The following is a 23468-nucleotide window of genomic DNA, read 5'->3' as shown; positions in this document are numbered from 1 at the left end:
GGCCTTCCCATGGCTCTCAGGCAGCTTTCCAGGGTCCAAAGCCACCCACTACTCAGTGCAGGAAGTGCACAGGAGTGTCCCCTGCCCCATGCCTCAGCCACTCTATAGTTCTGACTCTCAGACCAGCAAGGAAGCAACACTAAAGGGCATTGAGCATGTTCTCCTGAACCAAACAGCTATGCCGAGCCCCTGGAGGTGCTGTGGTGTTGAATCCTAAGTGCACCCCAAAAAGCTTTCCCCACTGCAAATCCCCATGAGAGGCACATCCTGCCTCTGCATGTTGTGTGCTGGGGAGCGGAGGCGACTGTGAGCAAAGAGAGAGAAGGGCCAGGAGAGAGAAGCAGGAGAGCTTCAGAAAGTCCCTCTGGATCTCAGCAGCTGGGCCAGGTTTTAAATGCACAAAAACCACCAAACCAAAACAAATCCCCCTGCCCTCCCCCTCCAAAAAAAGCATCAGCCCTGGAATGAAATGCTATAAGCGGAGTCTTACACTCCGAGAACACCAACCCCCCACCCAACAGGCTGACCATATGGCCGCCAGCTTGGGCAAACAATGCATCTCTGACAGCTAAATTCCACGTGGGTGTGTTGGGTTTTGGGGTTTTGTTTTTTTGTCCTTCTTTTTTTTGATGGCAAAGTATAACCACATAACAAGTATAATCTTTAAAAAAAATGTGTGTACTCACCAAGGAGAAAGTCAGGGCTATCGCCTGAAAAAGAGAAGAAAATAGAGCGAGTTAGCTTTGGGACAGGTAGAAGTGATTCGGGACACATCTTCTCAGTGACAGGGTGGTGTGGCCTCCCACTGCAGGTTCAACTCTATGTGATGCTGATGCTCGTCACTCAGGAGAAAAGGCAACAACTCCCAGAGCTCCTACCCAGACACTCCCATAGCCTCAGCTCTCTCTGATGACTGACTGACCCATGCTCAGGATCAAACAAGTTTTCCCTCCTCTCCCTCTGTCACCTGTAAGGTCCCCACCTCTTCCTGCTACAGACAGCTTGGTCCCCCCCATGTTCGTGTTCCAGAGTCCTCATCCTGTAACTTGCTCCTGTCATCCATTCCTGTCTGAACTCTTACAAAAGCAGATCCTGAGATGCCCATGGAGCAAAAAAGGGGATTGTAGCCCATTTCTATATGGTATTCTTCTGGCACCATCTAGAACAGGGGTCCTCAAACTTTTTAAACAGGGGGCCAGTTCACTGTCCTTCAGACTGTTGGAGGGCCAGATTATAGTAAAAACAAAAATTATGAACAAATTTCTATGCACACTGCATATATCTTATTTAGAAGTGAAGAAACAAAATGGGAATAAATACAATATGTGGCCCGAGGGCCGTAGTTTGAAGACCCCTGATCTAGAACATTCTAGATGGTCTATGTTAGCCCACCCACAGAGATAGGCTTTGAAAGCTTCACAGGAAGGCAGGAAGCACATAAAGTTAAGGTGCTTGTTCACCTCACCAGAGGCCAACCCCATTCGATTCAGGTACCTTCTCCCAGCACCACCAGAGCAGCCCAAGTTGTCTCTAACCGCTCAGGGCCTGACCAACATTGTGTCCCCAGAGCCTTGCATGGGATCACCCCCATTATCTGAGAACCACAAGGAGGGGCTTCCGGGCTTCCTGAGCACCACTTACAAGATCCCCCCCCAGAAAGGAGCTCTGAGGACATAATCCCATTAGTACCCTAACAACCAGCAACCACCACCAGTGTTTCCTGCACGTGGCTGTTCACGGCAAGCAGCTTTCACTCAACAGGCCTGTCTGGGGTTGATCAGGCCCTTTCGAGTGCCAGTTCCACTCTGCTGTGGACAGGTGTCCCCTGTCCTTGCTCAGCTGTCCTCAGATGACAGGGCCCAGCAGCCTGTGTCTCACACAGGGTTCGGTGGTGGCCATGGAGCAGCTGTCTGGTGGCCCTGGGCTTCATGCCTAATTCACTTCCATTGCTCATGGAGCACGCTGTTTCTCCTCCTGTGCTGGGGCCAGGCTAGTACTTTCAATCCAAGCCCAGAGTGCCCCTCCCGAGTGTGACCCTAAGATGTCTCACCAGGAACATCAAGTTGGCTCAAGCAATGGGGAGGAGCCTGGGAGCGGAAGGGAGGACTTTCCTCAGAGCATCAGAGCCCAGCTGAGGCTCTGAGCCCAGAACAGCAGAAGGGGAGACACAAGGAAGGGACACAGGTGGATTTGCTCTAAGTAAATGTGACTCACTATGAGACTCATCCCTTTCCGGTCTTCCAACTTGGGAAAATGCAGGACAAGAGAGTTGGAGTGTTTCCTAGGGCCAAGCCCTAGGGATTAGCCAGACCAACATCCTTGAATGGCTCAGTAGCCTGTCAGAGACACGCCCAAGGACCTTTCCACAATGTGTCCAGGCGCTTGTCCCGCTCAGAGGTAAGATTTGCAAAACTCACACTGCAGGCTGAGCGTAGCCAAGTAGATGTCACAGGAAAGAAAGTGATGAGAGGTCAGCAGCAAGGCTACGAGGCCTCACAGAAATACGAGCTTGGAAGACTTGATTAGCGTCAGACCAAACAATCACACTCAAAGAACATGGTCTCAAACCCCACCAGACAAAATAATCACACAATTAAAATGGTCTAAACCTCTGTTGACACAATCATATCAACTAAAATGCCCTCAGCCCCCATCAGTTTGCAAAGGGTAAGTGAGACTTGCGTTAAGGTGGCAGTTTCACTTCTGGGGCACCAGACATTGCTGACCGCTGACCGATGGCCCTCACAAATAGAAGAGCTCTCTGGGCCAGGCTGCACGCTCAGCATGAAGCCAGTCAGACCTGCCCCCGCTGTCCTTGCCCTCCTGCATCTGGAGAGATGGGCTTCCTCTCTAGGGCCTGGGGCTAGAGGCAGCCAGGCAGTACAGTAGGCAAAACACCAGGATGTGGAACCTCTCACCAGGTTGCCTACTGATGGGTGAGAGCCTGAATATGTGGGTCTTCCAAAAGTGCAGGGGCTACTACTGCACACAGGAGGCCCTAGTCCTTTTAGCCCCTGGGGTGAATGGGGTTTCCTGTAAGCCACCACAGGCAGGGTGGTGGCCGGGGACAGGGGTTCTGCTCTAAAATTGGGGACCGGAGAGCTGTGAAGCTCCTTGCCCAGGGTCACAGCGGGGCAACATGCAAATGGCTCTGCCTGCCAGCTGCTTCTTCCTGTGCACCCACCACCCTGACCACCAGAAAAGGGACCTCCCCCCCACCCACCCCACCTCAGCAGGAAGTGTCTTTCTGTGCCTTTCGGCCATTACTAGGAGGTGTGAGGTATTGAGGTATCGAGGACTGGGCAAGCCTCTCTCCCATGAACAAGCTCTATGAGAAAGACTGAGAAGTGCCCAGTCAGCCCCACATGCCCACTGGGCCACCAGCTGGATGAGGCTGAGTGGACAAAGAACAGGGAAGTCTGGTGAGTAGGGCTCCTGTCAGCAGCAGACCCAGAGTTAGACTCCTGTGTCCGTGAGCAAAAAGACCTCGCAGACAGCAAACAACAGCCTTGTGGACCTGCCAGCTAAATCAACTGTTGTAGCCTCCGAGGATGGCAGGTCTGAGGCCTCACACTGGCCAATTGCCTAGCCTGGAGGGTCAAGCTTCAAGCTGGTTTGAGAATGAGCAGCATTTGAGGGGGACCATCTTGGAGCTACACATTATTATTATTTTTTTTACATGCACGCATGTTCTACATGTCTTAAGTAAGGTGGCATTTTCATGAAGGGTCAGACTGTTATAAAGCCAACAAAATTCAAACAGTGCCCTCAGTGCCAGGCATTCAGAACCCCAAGAAAAAAAATTTTTCCTGCCACCTGATCATCACCTTGTCAGGGTCTACAGCAGTGAGAGTGAACCTGACACCAGGGCTTACACGAGAAGGCAACAAAGGCCCCTCAAGGTGCAAGAGGGAAATACAGGGAGGCCAGGACAGCCCCTACATGTGACAAGTCAACCCCTAAATGTGACAGAGGGTAGGGGGCAGTGCTCACAGGTCTGAACTATGTCTTTTCTCCCAGCAGGAATTATCTGTCTACACCATGCTCACTGGTATGGATAATATCAACACTATCTCACCAGCATGGGATCTTCTCCCTCTGCTATTCTGACCAGCCTGGGCTTATTTGTCTACACCGTGCTCACTGCATGAAATCATCCAAGTTATTTTTCACCACATGGAAGTTTCTGTTCATACCGTGCTCAGCACATGGAATTATCTGTCCACACCGTGTTCAGCAGATGGGCTCATGCGTCTACCCTGAGCTCACTCCATGAGCCATCTGTCTACACCACTCACCAGCACGGAGCTGTGCTCTCTCCTGCACAAGCAGGGTGGGTCCCTCTGCTCCAGCTCCTGCCCACGGCTGGGCACACAGACTAAGAACAGACCATGTGTGGTTCCCCCAGGAGCAAGGATCACCCCACCCAGGACCCTCTACCCACTTTGCCCATTGCTTGGAGCACCAAGACTGCTATCTTGGAGATCCGGCCCAACACGGGTCAGTGGGACTCAGTCTGTCATGCTCCCCATGTCCCAGTCTCCCTGTCCAAGAGCCACACTGACAGCGGGTGTCAGCCACACCTGCCACAAAGCCAGGCTCTGTGACCACCCCCAGACTTGCTCTTTTAGGTGCTCTTTTAGGCTTTCCCCACCCCCATCATCCCAGGTGAGTGTGGGAAACTGAGTCACATCCAGCCTGATGCCAAGATGTGCTTGGGCCATTCCCCTTACCACCCAAGACCCCAAATGCCTGGTCCATGGATAGGGCAGTGTCCAGGGAATCCAGGGATGCCTGTCAAGAGGATCCCAGCACCCCTCCCCCAGCCCAGAATCCAGAAACAGGAAGCACCTCCACCCTTTGCTATCCCTGCAGCCTGATGGCCGCCACAGGCCATCTAAGATGAAAAAACAAAACCAAGGAGGCATGAGTGAGTCCTGGGGCCATGTCCTGGGCATGTACTTGCACTCAAGGGTCAGCTACCTAGTGGATGTGGGGAGCACCAGCCACCACCAGAACAGAACCTGGAGCACCACCTACACTCAGAACAGAGACTGGAGCAGTATCCACACCCAAAACAGAGCCTGAAGCATCACTCACACCTAGAACAGAGTCCAGGACCACCAACTACACCCAAATCAGAGCAGAGAGCACTCACCACACCAAGAATAGAGCCCAGAAGCACCACCCACACTCCGAACAGGGTTCAGGGAGCACGCCAGACCTGCTCCTCCTCAGAGTCTCTCACTAAGGATGAGCTTTCATGGGAATCATGAGCAATTAATACCATCTTTGATTCTATACAGACTTTTCTTATTTTATTTTCTTTTTTAATTTTAATTTTTGTTTGTTGACATATTTAAGGGACTTAGTCATTGGACCTTTAAGGGGCAATGATGTGCATCCCCGCCCCCCAGTAATGGCAGTTGGACTAGGACACGTCTCCCTGGACTGGGATATGCCCCTACTCCTGTAACTGACAACAGCCCCAAGTATAAAAATGAGAATCTGGCAGTTATTCGGGGGGGCCCAGGGTAAAGATCAGAGCAGAGCCTGCCTGCCTGCAGAGGCCCTGAGGTAAAGCATTGGCAAGATGCTGCCTGCTTTGCCACTACCCCTCTAGCCTCTGTTCTTCTCTCCTTCCCTCCCTCCTTCCCTCTATCTCTCTTCTTTTCTCTCTCACTCTTTAAAAAAAAAACAACAAAAACCTTGTTTTGATTGATTGATTGATTGGTTTCTGGGCCACACCCAGTGGTGCTCAGGGGTTACTCCTGGCTCTGCACTCAGAAATTGCCCCCGGCAGGCTGGCGGATGATACGGGATGCCAGGAATCAAACCGGGTCCCTCCTGGTCCACAGCATGCAAGGCAAAACGCCTTACCTCTGTGCTATCTCTCTGGCCCCTTCTCACTCTTACTCTATCTCGCTCTACCCCATGGAGACTTCAGGAGATATGCAAAAATAAAAGGCAATGGTGTTTCTACCCCTTTCTACTCTCTCTCTCCCACACTGAACCACCCGGCCAGTGGTCCAGGTGGCTACATCTGGCAATGCTCAAGGCTTACTCCTAGCTCTGTGCTTAGGATTCCTCCTAGTGGGGCTCAGGGAACCCCACAGGACGCCGGGTTGAATTCGGGTTGCCCGTGTGCCCGGCAAGTGCTCTTCTGGTGCCTCATGTCTCCGTCCCCTTCTTCCTCACCTTAAACACCGTGATGGATAACACTGTTCATGCACAGAACATTCCAGTGTCATGTTTCCCTCATGTTTCCCATCCGCGTCCACTTCCCTACAATAGCCCCACAACCTACACTCCCTGTCCCTCCTCCATTCCCCAAGCTATTTCTGTTGGTCTCATTAATGCTCAGTGGCACTCAGAGGCAATGGTTTTCCCCTGGCCTCATTACACGGATGGTCATTTTCCATAGTGCTGCTGAACAATCTGGATCTTTCACCAGGGGTCCCCATGGTCAGGCTTGGGGTGAAAGGAGAAACCAAAGCTAGTCCTTACACACAGCTACAAACCCCTTGCCAGCTGCAGAGGTCCCCTAAAGGGCACAGCCTCACACAGGGCCCGGGCTCTTTGCTGGATGAGACACACTATTCGATAATCACTCAGGACCACCATCATTCCTGGGTGAAAGAAAGTTCCATCCTACCTCTCAATTGGAAACACAATGGTTGAATGAGCAAAAAGGGGAGCTACCATTAATTCCCTGACCAGGGTCAGAGATGGTCAAAAGCACAACCAGGAGCATTTGGACTATGGAGGCCAGAAGTGACCAGACTGCAGGGTCGAGCTCTGAGCTAGGCTCAGACACACGGATGCACAGCCAAATTCACCCATAGATGATGGTGCAGGGATGGAGCAGGGCACCAGGGAAAAAAAGCCCACTTTGCCTTGCGTGGGTTTGCCCAAATAAGATGCCTGGATGGACTGTGGGTGCCAGGAAGCAAGAGAGGAAGTAATAGGGACCCTGAATCCTGCTTTGACCTTATGTGGTCGTAGCTAGGAGCCGTTTCCTCAGCTGGAAAGGGCCTGAGTTTTCCCAGCATCTCCTGAGAAGGAACATGGTGCTGGCTGGGCTCTGTGGCAGGGCTGAGGCCTGGTGCTCTCTGCAAGCCAGGGGCTAGGGTGGTCCAGGCAGTGACGGGCAGCAGAGGAGGGTCTGGGGGAGCAGTGTCCCCACCACTGGAAGGCATAGAGCAGGGTTAGCTTCATGCCTGCAGACTCTTCGGGCTCCTGAGTCCCCAGGAGACAGTCATCAAACTTGGGAAGGAGAGCACGGACACCCCAAAAGTGGGGGGCACTGGGAGAAGGGGCCCCACTAAAAGCAAAGCCCAGCCCAATAACTGGAGTGATTCCAAAACTTGTCACCAGATCACTGACAACCCAGCACAACCATCAAGTTTGTCTACACTATCCATATTCTGCCCCCCAAACTGGATGATGGTCTGCAGCTGAGAATCCAAGGGAGATAGATACCCAGCAACAGGTCTGGGATCAAGAGGGAGGCAAGCATGTCTGGGGGAGGGGTACTTCCATGAGCAAAGGCACCCCGAATCTGGACCAAGAAGAGTTTTCAGGGACTCACCCACCGAAGTCCGTAGCCGGGCATGAGCACCTGACCCCCCATCCCATCCCACCCCTCTGCCGCCACTGCATCTGTGCCTTCGGCCCATAATGTCCCCCGCAGCGAGAACAGAGCTGCATTCATGTGCAAACAAAACGGCTTTATCGCAAAACTATGCAGTGCCCATTCTGAACAATCTACTGCAACCAAAGCAAGGCCAAGCACTCGTCCACCTAGAAAGGTCAGGCCACACCCGCCACAAGGGCACTGTCTCCTCTGCCCGCTTGTGGCTTAGGGGTCTGGGATTGTGTCACTTGGACCTGTGAGCAGAGACTTCTCCAGGATGCAAGAGGCAGGAGGAGGGTCCATAGCCACCAGCCAAGGCGCTTCTGTGGACCTCATATCCATGAGAGCAGGACAGCAAAGGGGAGACCTCAGTCACAGAAAGTGCTAATCAGGACACAGCCTTGTGGGAGGGTCAGAGAGTCTGGGGCAGTTCTGTTCAGGCAGGACGCTTGGATTGGAGCGCCCAGCTCCAAGGTCACACACGGACATGTACCAGGCTGGGGAGGAAAGTTCTAAAGCTAGGCATGACCATGTAGGGACAGGCAAGAGGGCTGGAGCACCCACCAAGATCCCACTCCAATGTCCTAGCCCAAGGACCTCCCTCCACACTGTCCAGCATGTACAAGCACCTCGGGGTGCTCTGGATGGGCTAAGCTAGCACACACAATGTTGCACTAAAGCAAAGCATGGTTCCAGGGCAGCCTACAGTTCTAAAGGTCACGCTGTGACCTTGACATCCTGTGTCAAAGGGAACTGCTATTCACAAGAAAGGGGGAGTAGCATGAGGCGAACATGTCTGTCTCTGAGGGTCCCAGAGTCAGGGGGGACATCCATAGTCTGGAAACTCCAGTAAGTTGGGGAGAAGGGGCAGCCACCCAGGAAGTCTAGCTCCCCAACATAACTGTACCATCTAGCTGGCTCAAATGCTCACCTGGGACCTCTAAAACTGTAATTGATTATGGGCAATCTTCCCCATCACCTGCCCTGGGCAGGGACCTGTAGGGCAGTACATTGGTGGATATGAGGGATGATAGGCAGTTGGAGGGGTACCCTCATAAATCCTAAATAGCTGCCATCTTCTGAAGGTGCAGATTTGACCAAACCTTTCTTCGAAAAATTCTCAACTCCTCTCAGAGGTCTCTGGTCAGGCTGGCAATGGGTACTTCCTGCCATCTTGGACCCCTCCCCACCTTGACCTTGAACTGAATTTTTGAAAACAGGTACTTCCAGCACCTTTGTTCATGTGTGTGCATGTTGCTGTGTTCACGTGTGTTAGCACATGCATGTGTTATGTGTTTATATGTGTGCATAGTACATTCATATCTTATACATGTACATGGACTCAGTTTGGTGGACAGGCCTCGAGAGAAATGTGACTCTGAGCTGCACTGACCAACCAGCTTCCCTGTCAAAAGTGCTCTGGTGGGCAGGGGCAGGGCCTTTCTTTCTCTACCCCAGACCTGACCCCCAAAGCCTCAGATGAAACAAGAGCTGGCAGAGAGTAGGTGGGTGCCCCCAGAAGCTGCACTCCAGGGCCCCCGCCATGTCTGCCCGTGTCCATGTCAGCGGTCAGTGTGTGGCTACAGGAACAGTGGCAGCTCCAGCTCTGTCCAGCTGGGTCCCTGGGCACAGGCCCATCCTACACATGTGGTGAGAAGGGGAAAGGGTAGTGCCAGCACAGCTGGGGCTCACATCTCTCCCAGACCTGCCTGTGCCTGGGCTGTCCCCTGGACGTCTGGAGCCGCGTGCCAGGACTAGAAGTCCTCGACCTGCGGGTCTAAGCAAGGGGGAAGGACAGAATCTTTGCTGTGTCCCCAAAACTTCAAACCAAGTGACACACAGCCATTCACTGCTACTGGAACCTAGAATCACCAGAAACCAGAAGGAGAGAGACAGGATCCTACTGCTGAGAGGTCATCCAACAGCAGGCAGGACCCTCATCTTCCTCCTCCCTGCCCTTTCCTCCCTCCTCCCTCTTTCCTCCTTTTTCCCTATCTCTTCCCTCCTCCCAAGTCCATCCTTCCTCCTCTTTTCTCTATTACTCCCTCCCACCACCATTCTCCTTCCCACACCAGCCCAGGGGTGATCTGAGGATCTGGGGTGTAGCCTGAGCAGCGGCTCCCAGACCCAGGGTCTGTGCAGACGCAGAACAGTGACACTGAGAAGGGAAGGATGCTGGGGCAGAGGGACAGTCCGTCTGTGGATAATCAGTGTGTCTGGACCAACCCAGGGGACTGGGGACTTCCTTAGAGCAGTGCCAGCCTGGCTCCTCCTCCAGATCATAGCCAGAGCACCCACACCCCACCTCTGTGCTCCCTACATCCTGGCTCTGCGCTCCTCACCCTGGGCAGAGAAGCCCCTCAGAGCTGCCTCAGCTCCACCCTGGCTCCTCTCCCAGGAGCCCCCCCTGGCCTGTGGCTCCCAACAAGCCCACACTGTTCACCCTTCCCCCTCCTACTGCTGCACCCCAAAGCTGGCAGGGCCCAGGGGTGGCAGCTGGGCTCTGCTGAATGCTGAGCTGCTCCATTTGTGAGACAGAGAAAAGCGCGTCTGTGCCCCGCGAGCCCACTCAGGAGCAGGCCTGTGGGCCACGAGACCCTCTTCATCACAGCTGGCACAGCCTGAATGCTCGTGGTCCCAGCACCAAGACCCTCACAGGAGGCTCATAAGGGGCTCCCTCTCCATCCCAGAAGCCTAAGACATCTGGGTGACCAGAGTGGTAGCAGCAACAGGCCCTGAACCCTTCACAGGTTACAGGGCCAAACCAAGGCAGCAACAGAGGTGTGTGTGCGTACATGTGTGCATTTATGACCTTTTGCAAGCATGGGCATGCATGTTTCATATGTTTTGTGTCCCATATGTGTAGCATGTGTTCTTGTGTGCAGTGTTGTGTTCATGTATGCACCATCCATGTACAGTGTTGTGTTTATGTCGCCTGCATTCATGCATGTACTACACGTATATCTGTGTTCGCACCTATGTTGGTGTTCATGTGTGTGTTCATGTGTCCATTTCTGTGTACATGTGTGCTACAGGTATGTAGCATCAATCATGTCAACTTCCCCAAGTAGAAAAGACTAGGCTGAGAAGTATTTGCTGGTAGAGTCCAATTTTGGGAGGGGAAATATATACCAACATTCTAGATTTTCTTCTGTGAAAAGTAGAAGCATGTGTGTGCATGTTCCATGTTTTTTAGAGTCCTCAGAAACTCAAGTGGATGAGCCCAGGGGGTGAGGCCCAAGGGCTGAGCCTGGAGCAATGAGTCAGCCCCCTTCCCCCCCCCCCCAAATGATGGTGTCAAGACAGAGGTTTCCGCTCCTACGGAGCAGGAGGTGACAAAGGGTCACCCACCCATTTGTGGGCAGAGGAGAAACCTCTAGGGTGGGACTGGCTCTCCTGGGCAGAGGAACGTCTGTCCTGGAACCCACTCACTGACCTGGCCCTGCAGGCTTCCTCAGGTGCCCTCCTGCCCACTGGCCCCGGCCCCTGGCGTCCAGACACCAACACAGACCATGCAGATGAGGAAGCAACTCTCAGGCCATGTACCTTGCTCCCCACCCCTGCACAGACTCACCAGCCAGCACCCCACAGAGCCCCAAGACCAGGAGTGATGTTTCCTTCTTTCTGGGTGGGGCTGGGGATGGGCTGGCAGTGCTGAAGGGAGACTCCAGCTATGAGCTGGGAGACATGCAAGTGACCAATAGTGATTCCTGGGAAGCAAGTTAAGTAACTTAGCCCTGCTAATCCTCCAGCCCACCCCCCTAACACATACCCCAGGTACCCTGGTGGTCTGCACCCTTGTGCTATACCACCTTTAGGTCCGCATTTCTCTCCACCAGATTAGGGAGACCTGTTCCTATTTGCATTTTGCAAGGAGGCTCAAGAGGAGTAAAGAAATAAAGACGCCCTTCCCATAGATCAATGTGGCCATGCCCCACCTAACCCCAGGGTAGGAAGTGCTCAAAGCTGTGGGTTCTTCACCCCAACAGTCTAAAAGCACTCTGGGCTGGCTTTTTTTTTTCTTGGTGTTTGGACCACACCCGGTGATGCTCAGGGGTTACTCCTAGCTATGCGCTCAGAAATCACTCTTGGCTTAGGGGCCCATATGGGTGCCAGGGGTTTGAACCACAGTCCACCCTAGGTTAGAGGGTGCAAGACAAACACCCTACTGCTTGCACCACTGCTCTGGCCCCAAGTTACTATTTTCTTGACAAATGGGCATTATTAGAAAATGTATCCACGCAGAATCTAAATCCTATAGCTGTGTGGCTGTTACACTCAAGAACCACCACCTAGGACCAGCAGAGAAAGGTTGAAGGGGTCTGGGAGCTGCTGTTTGAGGTGGCATGAAGGAGGAGTAGATGAGGGTGAGAGGTGGACAGCCTGCTTAGAATCAAAATACCACCTCTCTGTTCCTCTGAATAGTGTCCCAGAGTCACCCCATAAACAGACACAGACGAGTCCACAAGACAAATATTTTCATTATCCAATCAATGGGATCAATCATTCAGAGCCTTCCCAAATAGCAAAGAACAGGGAATCTCAACATTTAGGAAGAATCAATGCTTACTGTCTTAATCTCTTCCAAGAGAAAGAGAAGCAGAAAAAAACACTTTCCAACTCATTCCAGAGAAAAGCTCAGATCAAAATCAAGCAAACACTGAACAAGATGACTAGAGACCAACATACTTCCTGGGTTTAGATGCAAGCTAGAGTGATAGCACAGTAAGTAGAGTGTTTGTCTTGTACACAGAAGACCAGGGTTCGATCCTCAGCATTGCATATGGTCCCCCGAGCTTGCCAGGAGTGATTTCTGAGCACAGAGCCAGGAGTAAACCCTGAGCACCATTGAGTGTGTCCCCAAAACAAACAAACATAAAAGATTTTCAGCCACATCTTGACAAGGTATTGAAGAGAGAGCTCAGTAGGTCAGAACATGATCTGTTCGCATGCTAGGGTCCTGGCTTGGATCCCTGAACCATTGCAGATCATCTCTAGGATTGAGACCTGAGCACAGAAACAAAAGCAGACTCTGGGCATCACTGCAAAATAAATGTATCAATGTCTAAAAGTCCTGGCACTGTGGGGCTGGAGAGATAGCATGGAGGTAAGGTGTTTGCTTTGCATGCAGAAGGACGGTAGTTCGAATTCCGGCACCCCATATGGTCCCCTGAGCCTGCCAGGAGCTATTTCTGAACGTAGAGCCAGGAGTGGCCCTTGAGCACTGCCGGGTGTGACCCAAAAGCCTTAGCCTTAAACATTTTATCTATACAATGTATAGAGCCCTTCTTCTTTATTGCCTTTCCACACCCAGACCTCTCTACCCCCCCATATCCCAACCTGGATTTATTTTCTCCCCCTTATTTAATCCTGTTTACCCTCAGTTTTTAACTCGTTAGGCACCAAGACCGACCTCCTTCCCAACAGACCACCATCCAGCTCCTCAATGAAAGACACCCTCTTGATACCTCATCTGTTGTCTCAGCAAGAAATCTCAACCAATAAGCCTCCTGTCTCAAGCTTGTAACCCCTCTCACCCTCTTCAAATCGTGGATCGTTACATGATACCGGATTCAGCTGCAGCAAAACCCCTAGCTCAAGGACACTATAGGACTGTGAAATGCCGCAAATCATATATTAAACTCTAGACTAAAGTCTGTGATATGAAAAAGTACCTTGGCTTTTGCTCCCCACAAGAATATGTCAGAAGGAGGCCTATATTGCCTATGTTAACTTAATACCTTTGTAAAAATGTATCTTAAGATATGTATTCTTAAACATACAGATAGCCTCCCCAATCACTTTCTTCTTTCAAATACCTTTTCTCCCTTTTTCTTTCTCAATTTCCTTTTTTTAAATATATATCAATTTTATCTTTATAATCTATTTTTTATATATACATTTCATCTCTACCTTCACCAATTTTGGTGCTGCTGGGTCAAAAACCAAGGAAACGTCTTGCCTGGGATAAAAGCTCAGACCACACCACAGATACTGTACGTGTGGTCTGTCATCCTTACCTGGAATAGCACCAGCAATACAAAAGGACACCTCACATTTTGTATAGGCACAGTAAATACGGGGAAATCATGGACTCAGACGCAAGATCTTATCTTCTAGGATAAGAACTCACACTTTTTATACAAGGGTGCCTCCCATCCTGGACGTATGTCATGTGGATACAACTCAGTCTCCACAAGATTGGACAGTGTTAGTTCGTTCTCAAATCCCAAATCCCAGACGTAGAACTGAAACAAACCCATGCAACAACACCAGGAACTAAGCTGCATTGGGAGATATACTTGTGCCAGTGTTAATATGACAAACGAGGACAGCAAGGAAATGAAAACTTGACCTAGGACCAGGAGGTCCTATCACATCACCTAACACTAAGTGGAAATTAGAAGAAATATCATCCTTTGAACTATGGAAAATAAGAGCACTAACTACAGAAAACTGACTTTGACAACTGTGACTGAAAAGAACCTACCTGGAGACCATTAAGGAAAACCCTACCCTAGGCTATAGCCCAGGTCTTTCACAAAAATCAAGACTTCTTAGTACAGAGGCCCAATTCTGACAACAAAGACTGAGCAGAATTATTGGAACCATAATTTTCTAGACTTCAGCTTAGGGAACGAGCAAAAACATGGAGCACATGATACAGAAAACTGAACACACCAACAATGGTGGAACAGTTCCTCTAGAACCTTAAAGACTCTATCCTAGGCCCTGTCCTAGGACCTGCGCAAATACCAAGACTGCTTGCTATAGTGGCCTTATTTTTTTCCACAACAGAGAAGAAAGGTTCCTGACACCACAAAAACAAAAAACAACAAACAAACAAACAAACAAACAAAAAACCCTGGGATATGGCAATGAGAAGGTATGGAGACAGTGGTTGTTCCCATGACAATATGCTTCAAGAATGGAGAAACCCTGAATCTCTTAGGCCACGGGAATTTCCTTCCTTCCCCAATACTTGCTGTGCCTATACAAAAAAAAAAAAAAAAAAAAAAAAGGTGGGGTAACACAAACCCTGCCACTACAGCACCTTTTCTGGTGTTGTTTTGTCTTATTTTTTTTGTTTGTTTTTTGATATTATCTTCCTTCTCCTTTTTCTTCCACTTTTTTCTTTCTTTTCCACTTTTGTGGATATTATTAGGTGATTTTTTAGTAGTTGATTCCAAATTCTTTCTCCTCTTTTCCTTAACCTTTTAACCTCCAACAGAATAGCATAATTTGAATCATTCAGCCTCATAAATTGAGGGGGGAAAATGATACCAGGACCAGTCATATGAACATGTAGTATAAATAAAAAAATGACCAGAGTGGAACACCAAACAGAATAGATACCCAACCTATAACGAGATGTAAGGCAGCAAGCATTTGCAGTAGGATTCTGGGGGGTAAAGGAGTGAGATGTGGGAGACATGCTGGAACGAGTGGAGGGAGGATAACATTGGTGGTGGGAATGCCCTTCATTTATTGTCACTATGTATCGTAAATAATTCTATGTAAATGAACTTCAGTCACAATAAAAAAAGAAAAAAAAAGTCCTGGCCCTAGGTAGGCAAGATTGATTCAGCCTTGGTAAATCAGTTCATGTAATCCAAGGGCCAGAGGGATAGTACAGCAGGGAGGGCGCTTGCCTTGCACCATGGCTGACTTGGGTCTAATCCTAGGTATCCCTGTAAGGCTCCCTGCACGCTTCCAGGAGTCATTCTGAGTACAGAGCCAGGAGTAACCTCTAGGTCTAGGTGTTACTCAAACAAACAAAATAATCAATGTAATGTAATGAGCTCAAGAAGAAAAATTATGTCATCATATCAATATACAGAAACAGAACACCTGACAAAATTTAACACATTTATGACAAAATTCTCTCAGCAAATAAAGAACAGATGGGATTTCTATACGTTGATAAAGAGTACTTCTCCTCAAACCATAAGGCTAAAACCAGAAGTCCTTTTTGGTGAGAAACAATAAGTATTCTGTCAGTCTAAGGAACAGTCTAAGATAAAGGTGCTGATCCTCTTTCACCGTTTCTTACTGATGTAATAAGACAACAAAAGGGAATAAAAGGTAGATCAACTGGGAAGAGATAGATCATGTTTCCAGACAGATTATAAATTCTATCTCTGCAGAAAATCTGAAAGCCTCAAACAAATAAATAACTGGACCTGGGCTGGAGCAATGGTACAGTGGTAGGGCATTTGCCTTGCACACGGCTGACCCAGGAACGACTGCAGTTCAATCCCCTGGCAACCCACATGGTCCTCAGAGCCAGGAGCAATTTCTGAGTGTATAGCCAGGAGTAACCCTTGAGCATCACCGGGTGTGGTCCAAAAACCAAAAACCAAAAACCAAAAAAAAAAAACTTGTACTTAATAAATTATAGCAGTGTTGCAGGAATAAGATTATATTTAAAAAAAAAAAGGAGGAGGAGGAGGAGGAGGAGAAGAAGAAGAAGAAGAAGAAGAAGGAGGAGGAGGAGGAGGAGGAGAAGGAGGAAGAAGAGGAGGAGGAGGAAGAGGAGGAGGAGGAGGAGAAGAAGAAGGAGAAGGAGGAGAAGGAGAAGGAGAAGAAGAAGAAGAAGAAGAAGAAGAAGAAGGAGGAGGAGGAGGAGGAGGAGGAGAAGAAGAAGAAGAAGAAGAACTGAAGAACTGTAGTTTACTAGCAAGAAATAAACAAAATTTGAAATGGAAAACACAATAACATTTATATTAGTATTTCCTAAATAAATGACTTTGGTATAACTAAGTACAAATTACGTTACAAAAAATATGACAGATCGAATAATGCATAAAAAGCAAAGAACTAAAACTATCTTTAAAAATAACCCCTGGAGGCCGAAGTGATAGCACAGTGGTACGATGTTTGCCCTGCACATGGCCAACCCAGGATGGACAGAGTTTGATCAATGGCATCCCATATGGTCCCGAGTGATTTCTGAGAGCAAAGCCAGGAGTAACCCCTGAGCGTAGCTGGGTGTGGCCCCCCCCAAAAAAAAATTAAATTAAAAAAATAAAAATAACTCTTGGTTGAAGACAAAAAACCTCAATGTTGTCAAACTATCAATTCCTTCAAACTTGACCTACCAAAGTGAAGGTAAAAGCCAGAGCTATTTTGTGACAACAACAGAACCATCCTTAGGAAGGGCCCAGAACAGCTATCAGAGGCCAAAGCGGAAGAGCACAAGTGAGAACAGACCATCTGGTTTCACAATTTCCTGGAAAGTTCTAGAAACCCCTAGAGCATCTATGTGGGTGAAAAGTAGTCAGACAGATCATGGAACCGACCATACAATTAGACATGATATATGCAACAGAATGGGGCAAAGAGAGAGACAGATAAACAGAGATGAAGAGAGAAACATAGAGGCAAAGAGAAACAGCGAGAGAAAGAAAAAGAGAGCACAGCAGGGAGAGCACTTGCCTTGCAAGCAGCAGGCTAGGTTCCATCTCCCTCCAGCACCATCTCCAAACCCAAACCTCACCTGAAGTGATTCCTAAGCTGAGAGCCAGGAGTGAGCCCTGAGCGCTGTTGGGTGTGGTCCCCAAACCAAAATCAAGATAAACCAAGTGAGAATTAGTGTCTTTGAATTCAGCAAGTGGGTATCTTTATGGACTCTTCACACCCCCACCCATCTCCCTAAAATGGTCTTCCATGTGGCTATCAAATATCTTGCTATGGCCAAATTTCCTGGCTTCTACCTTTACAGATGAACATCTGAGCAGATTTGGGCAATCCAGGGTGGCCCCAAACCAAACAGAAAAAAACAAACAAAAGATAAAAACAAAATAGAACATAAAGTTGAAAAATAAAAGCAATACAATGAAGAAGTTAATCGTTTCAATAAATAGCGCAGCTCACATTGTATATTCAATTGCCAACAGATAAATGCGGAGAAACAAAGTACAATGTGGGGCTCGAGCCATAGCACAGCAGGGAGAGCAAATGTTTGCCTTGCATGCAACTAACCCAGACTCAATCCCCAGCATTCAATAGGGTCCCCTGAGTCTGCAAGGAGTGATTTCTGAGTGCAGATCCAGGAGTAATCGGACAGCTTCCAGGTGTGGCCCACAAACAAACAAACAAACAAACAAAAAGTAAAGAAAATACAATGTTCACAGTTTCTGGCCCTTGTCAGCAGATCTGCTTTCACATGCAGTGGGGTCAGAGGACAGGTTATGTAAGCTTGGCCCCCATCCCTAGTATACATGTACACTTGGCCCTCCACATATTGCTCTCTCGAGATCCAAGCACCCCGTGGATGAGGCCCTGCTGGTCGAGAGAGAGAGAGAGAGAGAGAGAGAGAGAGAGAGAGACAAAGACAGAGAGAGAGACAGAGAGAGAGACAGAGACAGAGACAGAGAGACAGAGACAGAGAGAGACAGAGACAGAGACACACACACAGAGAGAGAGAGAGAGAGAGAGAGAGAGAGAGAGAGAGAGAGAGAGAGAGAATATCAGCCTGGCCAACCGAGCATCGTCAGTCCAATAGGTGTCCCAGCAGGAAAGAACCTGCTATATAGCCCCAATGAGCATCTTCCCAGAGGCTAGGCAGGAAAGGCCAGTGGAGTTCAGGAAGAGAAACAAAATTGAAGGAGGAAACTAACCTGCAGGCTAATGGGGAACACTGGAAAAGAGAAACAGAATTGAAACAGTTTGGGGGAGAAGTTCAGAATAGGGCATGGGAAACTCAAAAATGACTGACCTCACTCTTGGCTAATTGCTAAAGAGGCAAGGGGAAAAGAGAACTGGACAGACATGGGGACAGGAGAACTGAGAGACACACGGACAGGGAACTGAAGAGACACACCGACCTTGCACCTGCCCTGACTTCTGCTGTTCCCTGTGCCTCGCCATTTCCACCTGTTTAAGTTTTCAAATTTCAAAAGCAACAATCTCTACTGTTGCAGACATAAACCCCTTAAGACACTCGTGTCCCAGTCAAAGACTGAGGAAGGGCTGCATGAAAGGAAGCAAAGCCTACCTCACCACTCCAAGAGAGCACAGGAATGTCAACCTACAGACACACTAGTGATTTGCTGAAGGCTCAGATATGTGATACTCCAGGTACAGCGCTTGTGAGATTTTCGCTTCCAGGCCTTGGTGTCCCCTGATCTCGCACCCTGAACCCTGCCTGGACTAACCCCCCAGCCTAGAGCCTGGCGTGGGCTAGAAGCCAAAACAAATAACACATAACAAAAAAAATATGAGTGTCCAATCCATACACAGCAGCCTGGCCAGCCAGGGTCTTCATAGAGGGAGGACGCAGCTGTCACTGCCTAGCTGGTGACATCAGCCTAGGAGAGCCACAGCACTTAAGTCAGCAAGGAAAGGGACTTGAGGTGCAGGACACCAGAAGAACATGTTTCTGATACATGGTGTCTCATGGGGGTTCCACAGCTGTGACCAGAGTCAAAGGCCACCCATGAGGGTCACAGCAGGCTCTGTCTGTCTGTCTGGTGCTACAGGGAAGGCCACCCACCTCTCAAACACTCAGATGGTTGTTGTCTGCTCCATTCCAAAAGTTTCTGCCATAGCAGGGCCGTGGGGGGGGATGATCTTGGGTGGGTGGTTGATACCTGACAGCACCACTGGGCAGAGTCTGGGGGCATCTCCAAGCTAGACTGTGCCACCCAGCTACTCAGGGAGGCACTTGGTGGAAGGACGTGAGTTCTGGCATTGGGGCCTCCCCAGGGCAGGGCTGGGGGCCAGGCTGGAGCATGGAGCCAGTGTTCCAACAGCTGCACATCCGGCATGTCTGTCACCAGCCTGCGGAAGGCCAGACATGGCCAGGACATGGTTGGGGATGTGCCCTGCTGTCCAAAACTGCCCGGGATGTGATGGGTTGACCTAAGATGCTCCTGTGACCTGGAGCCAGCACAGCTGCCCAACAGGCCCCTGGGGGTCACCCGAGCTGGGAAGGCTTGTCAGGGAGGGAACCTCAGGAGAAGAGAAGAGGGGAGCCTGCTACATCATCATGTGCTCCCCAGTGCCCCTCTCTCACCTATGTATCAGTGACAGTAAGGGGGGTCAGCAAAGGGCAGAGCTGGAAAGGAGTTGTGGGTCCCACAGGAGGGGATCTCACAGCCTAGCCTGGCCCCATTCCAGTAAGAGACATAATAGCCTTATCCTCACGGGACTGGGGATGGGTTCTCGTAGGAGCTAAGGACACCCAACTCCCAGGATGTGACTTGGGCCATGGAGGAAAGCAACCAACTCTTCTCTCCACACCTGTTCCCACATCTGTGCTGAGCACCTCCTCCCACTTCCCAAAAACTTAGGGGGCTGCAGACCTTCCCCACCAAGACAAGCCTGGACCCAGGTATTCCTGTTCTGGCTGAGCTGACTGGAAAGGAGGTCTAGGAGTGGGCCCCTGGGATGGTCAGACTGAGTCAGGTGCAAGAAATGCAAGAAGTCAGTGGAGAGCATCCTTGGGGCATTGTTGGTGTACCTATCTGAGACCCTGGATCTAGGTGTAGCTACCTGAGACCCACCCATTTCTGGGAGGGGTCTTGGGAACCAGATAGTAGGTGTTACCTTACCTGCTAGACCCCTCCCATTCCTGGGAGGGGTCTTGGAATAGGTAGATAAACCCTGGAGCCAGGGGATTAGGGGTCTCTTTGCCCTGCTGCGCTCCCTGGCTTTTGGGCTTTGCCTCTTTTGGTCTTTGACCAGGATGGAGGCCAAAGGAAGATGGCTGAATTATAAGATGCAGGGCTAAGAATGGCCGAATGCTTGAAAGGTTATGAGATAGGCCACACACCTGTGGTGGTCAGGGCATGAATAAAGCTGATGGTTTCTGATGCCTGCCTGTGAGTGAGTGATTACGCCTTTCACCTGGGCCTGGGACCCGAAGGCTGGATGGGGTTGCGGAGCCACGTGGCCTGGGATGGCAGAGAGAAATCCATCGCCATCCACCGCCATCCAGCCCCATCCTTAATTATTTGATACAACAGCCCTCGCTACACCAACTGGTGAGTCAATGAAGGTTTTCTGTGCAGTTTCCATCCCTCCAGCTGCAGGTGGAAATAAGTATGAGGCACTGGCGGGGGGTACCATCCATGGGCAAGTCCCCAAGACCAAGTGGCTAATGCCATTCTGAGAGCAAACTAAGATGCTAACATATTAAAGTACAAGAAGGCCCCAGCACCACAAAGTCCTCTGGACCCCCAGCAAGGAGCTGACCATCCCCAGCAGTTGCTGGGGGTGGGAGGGCAAAGAAAAAAGGGGACAGAATTCTAGGCTTCAATGTGCTTGTTCTTTATTCTAAGGTTATCCCCTGTAGAGATTTCTCCTGTGCAATGTAGCTGGATTTCTCAGAACAAGCGTGAGAAGGCAAGCTTCTGAATGACACTCTCTCTGTTTCTCTCTCTTTCCCGTTTTCCATAACAGATGCCGAGCTCGTCCTAAGTTACACATTATTTTCTTGGACATAACTTCATTAAGTCTGCCAGCCAAGATTCCAGCCTAGGAGAGGAGCCTGGGCGTTTGCCAAGAAAAGTCCAAGTCTGGAGGTGGTGGAGGTGGATGGGGGTGGCATAGGGTGAGGAATCCTCACCCCTAGCTCCTTACTCAGCCTCGAGAAGAGCAAGACACCTCCTTGGAACCCCCCAGGACTCCCCCCAGAAAGGGAAACAATGCTGTGTATTCTGCTTTGTGAAATGGCAGGGAGGGAACTTGGGATCCAGGTTCCATATTATAATTAGGTTTTGAATATTAACGTACAGTGATAGTCCCGTGACAACAATTCCTACAACCTCTAAAAGACCGCCTTCCTTCGAGCCCGCATTTCACCCTCGTAACTTGAAAATTCTCCCAAGTTTAATTCGGTCTGTGGTGCAAACAACTCTCCCACCCTTTCATCCAGATTGAGGCTATGTTTACAGGAGAAGGAAAATTCAGCCTCATTTATGTCAAGAGTGTTCCTGAGGTCTGCATGGTGGCACTGGCCGGCAGCTTTCCCAAATGTATAAAATACCATGGGCTGGGCCCGTGCGTGGGGCAGAGAGAGAGGGCGGTGGGCAGAATTCTAAAAATGTCCCCCTGATGTCACCCCCGCCCCCACCCTGCTTTCTCCAATGAGCGTGATGCTCAGGGATGCTGGTACCAATGCATGCAGAGTGGGGACAGGACAGAGTGGACTTGTCTGCGACCAGCAGTAGAGGCACAGTACCAGGCAATTTGGGGAAGAACAGAGAACCCCAGAGCAGACAGGGAACAGAGAGCTCAGGATACAGAGGATATGGGAACACAGGAACCCCCCTGCACTGAGCCCACAACATAGGTGTGTCCTGGGAGACAGCAGGAAACCCATTTGCTCTGCTGGCACCAAGGGGAGCTGCTCCAGTGGCTGAGGAGGGCAGAGGCTTTGATGGGTCAGGCCTTGCATCCCTGACCCTGTCACCTAAGTACCCAGAGGAACAGCCCCTCAGAAAAGCCCCAGAGTTCAGGAGGGGGCTCAGACTGGGAATGTCCTTCGACCACCACATCCAGCCCCTGTGGGCTGCTCCTGGGTGTTCACCTGAAGGCTCTGCCTCTCTATCTGCCGTGCAGGCAGGGAGGGAGCCTTCGAAGCATCAGCCTGGATAGGCAGAGTCCGCGGGGGCTGCTGGTTTTCACTATAGGAACTCCTTTACCACCCATGTGCCTTCCAAAGACAAAGTTTAGGGGCTGAGCCATGAAACTGTGGGGAGAGCTCTTGCCTTATGAGTTGCAAATGGGTTTGATCCCAGCATCACATACGATCCTGGAGCATGATCTGGGAGTACTCCTCAGTGCCGCAGATCCTGAGCACAAACACTGTGACCCCCGAGCACCCTCAGAAGTGATCCTCACTCCCAGATCCTGTGATCCTTAATCCTCAATCCCACAGATCCTGAGCACAGCCTCCTGCTGAGCCTCCCCAGCAATGCTCCTGTCTCAGAGCAAACAGGATCAGGGTAGAAGAAATGCTCAGGCACACCACTGAGGAGGGGCCCAAGGGACCTGCAGCACCCCAGGGGCTGTTTGAGATCAGACATGATAAGAGGCTGTGCAAAGAGATGGCGCAGGCCATCATGGGCAAACCTCTGCCTGAAAAGGGGTGTGTGATGGTCAGCACAAAGAATAAAGATTTATTGTCCCAGACCAGAGAGACATAGAACAGGGGTTCAGGCACTTGCCCTCTGCATACTGACCCAGCTTTGATCTCCGGCATCATACAGGGTCCCCCAAGTTCTGCCAAAAGTGACCCCTAAGCACAGACTCTGAAGTTAGCCCTGATCATGACCCCCACATCTAAACAATGAAAGCAAATAGTGGGCCTAAAAGATAGAACAATGGGTAGGGGACAGGACTTACATGGCCCGTGACTGATCTTGGCATTACTGAGTGTGGCTTTGGAGACCCTCAACTCTAATAGACTGGGGCCAGGTCATCCCAGCACTGTAGACCCTAATCGGGCAGCATCCCTCGGCCCCTGCTCGGAACCACAGTCCAGTTGACTAGCGCTAACTGGCAGGGTCCAGGGTGTATTCGAAGAACCACTTTAAGTGCCTTGTCAACCTCAGCAGGGCACCATCACATTCCCAAGCGCAATGAGATGCCAAGAAGGGACCAATCCATCATCTGTAACAAGGCCCAAGAGATGTCCCAGCCTTCTTAGGGGGCAAGCAGAAGAAAACTGGCACCACGCCACGCACAAAGTTCCTGACAACAGAAAAGAAGAGAAAGATGACAACTGCAATATCACCACTGCAGGCGGAGCGCAGACACCAGTCACTTGGAACATTCTGGAAGCTCCTCAGAAAGAATTATTCTTCCATGTGATGCGGCCAAC

At 50.2% G+C, this 23468-nt stretch overlaps 1 protein-coding gene across 2 annotated transcripts in view; it reads right to left on the bottom strand.

The window, feature by feature from the left end:
- PTPRE (protein tyrosine phosphatase receptor type E) overlaps positions 1 to 23468 on the bottom strand; it is a 69964-nt gene that overhangs the window by 38229 nt on the left and 8267 nt on the right. For both annotated transcript variants that reach the window (XM_049790594.1, XM_049790595.1), the window contains exon 2: positions 687 to 710. The gene's annotated coding sequence lies outside the window, so the exon portion shown is untranslated. The remainder of the gene's footprint in view (positions 1 to 686; positions 711 to 23468) is intronic.

This window comes from Suncus etruscus, chromosome 17 (genome assembly GCF_024139225.1).
Source record: "Suncus etruscus isolate mSunEtr1 chromosome 17, mSunEtr1.pri.cur, whole genome shotgun sequence".
NCBI lineage: Eukaryota > Metazoa > Chordata > Mammalia > Eulipotyphla > Soricidae > Suncus > Suncus etruscus.
This window is presented reverse-complemented; position numbering and strand designations above follow the sequence as displayed.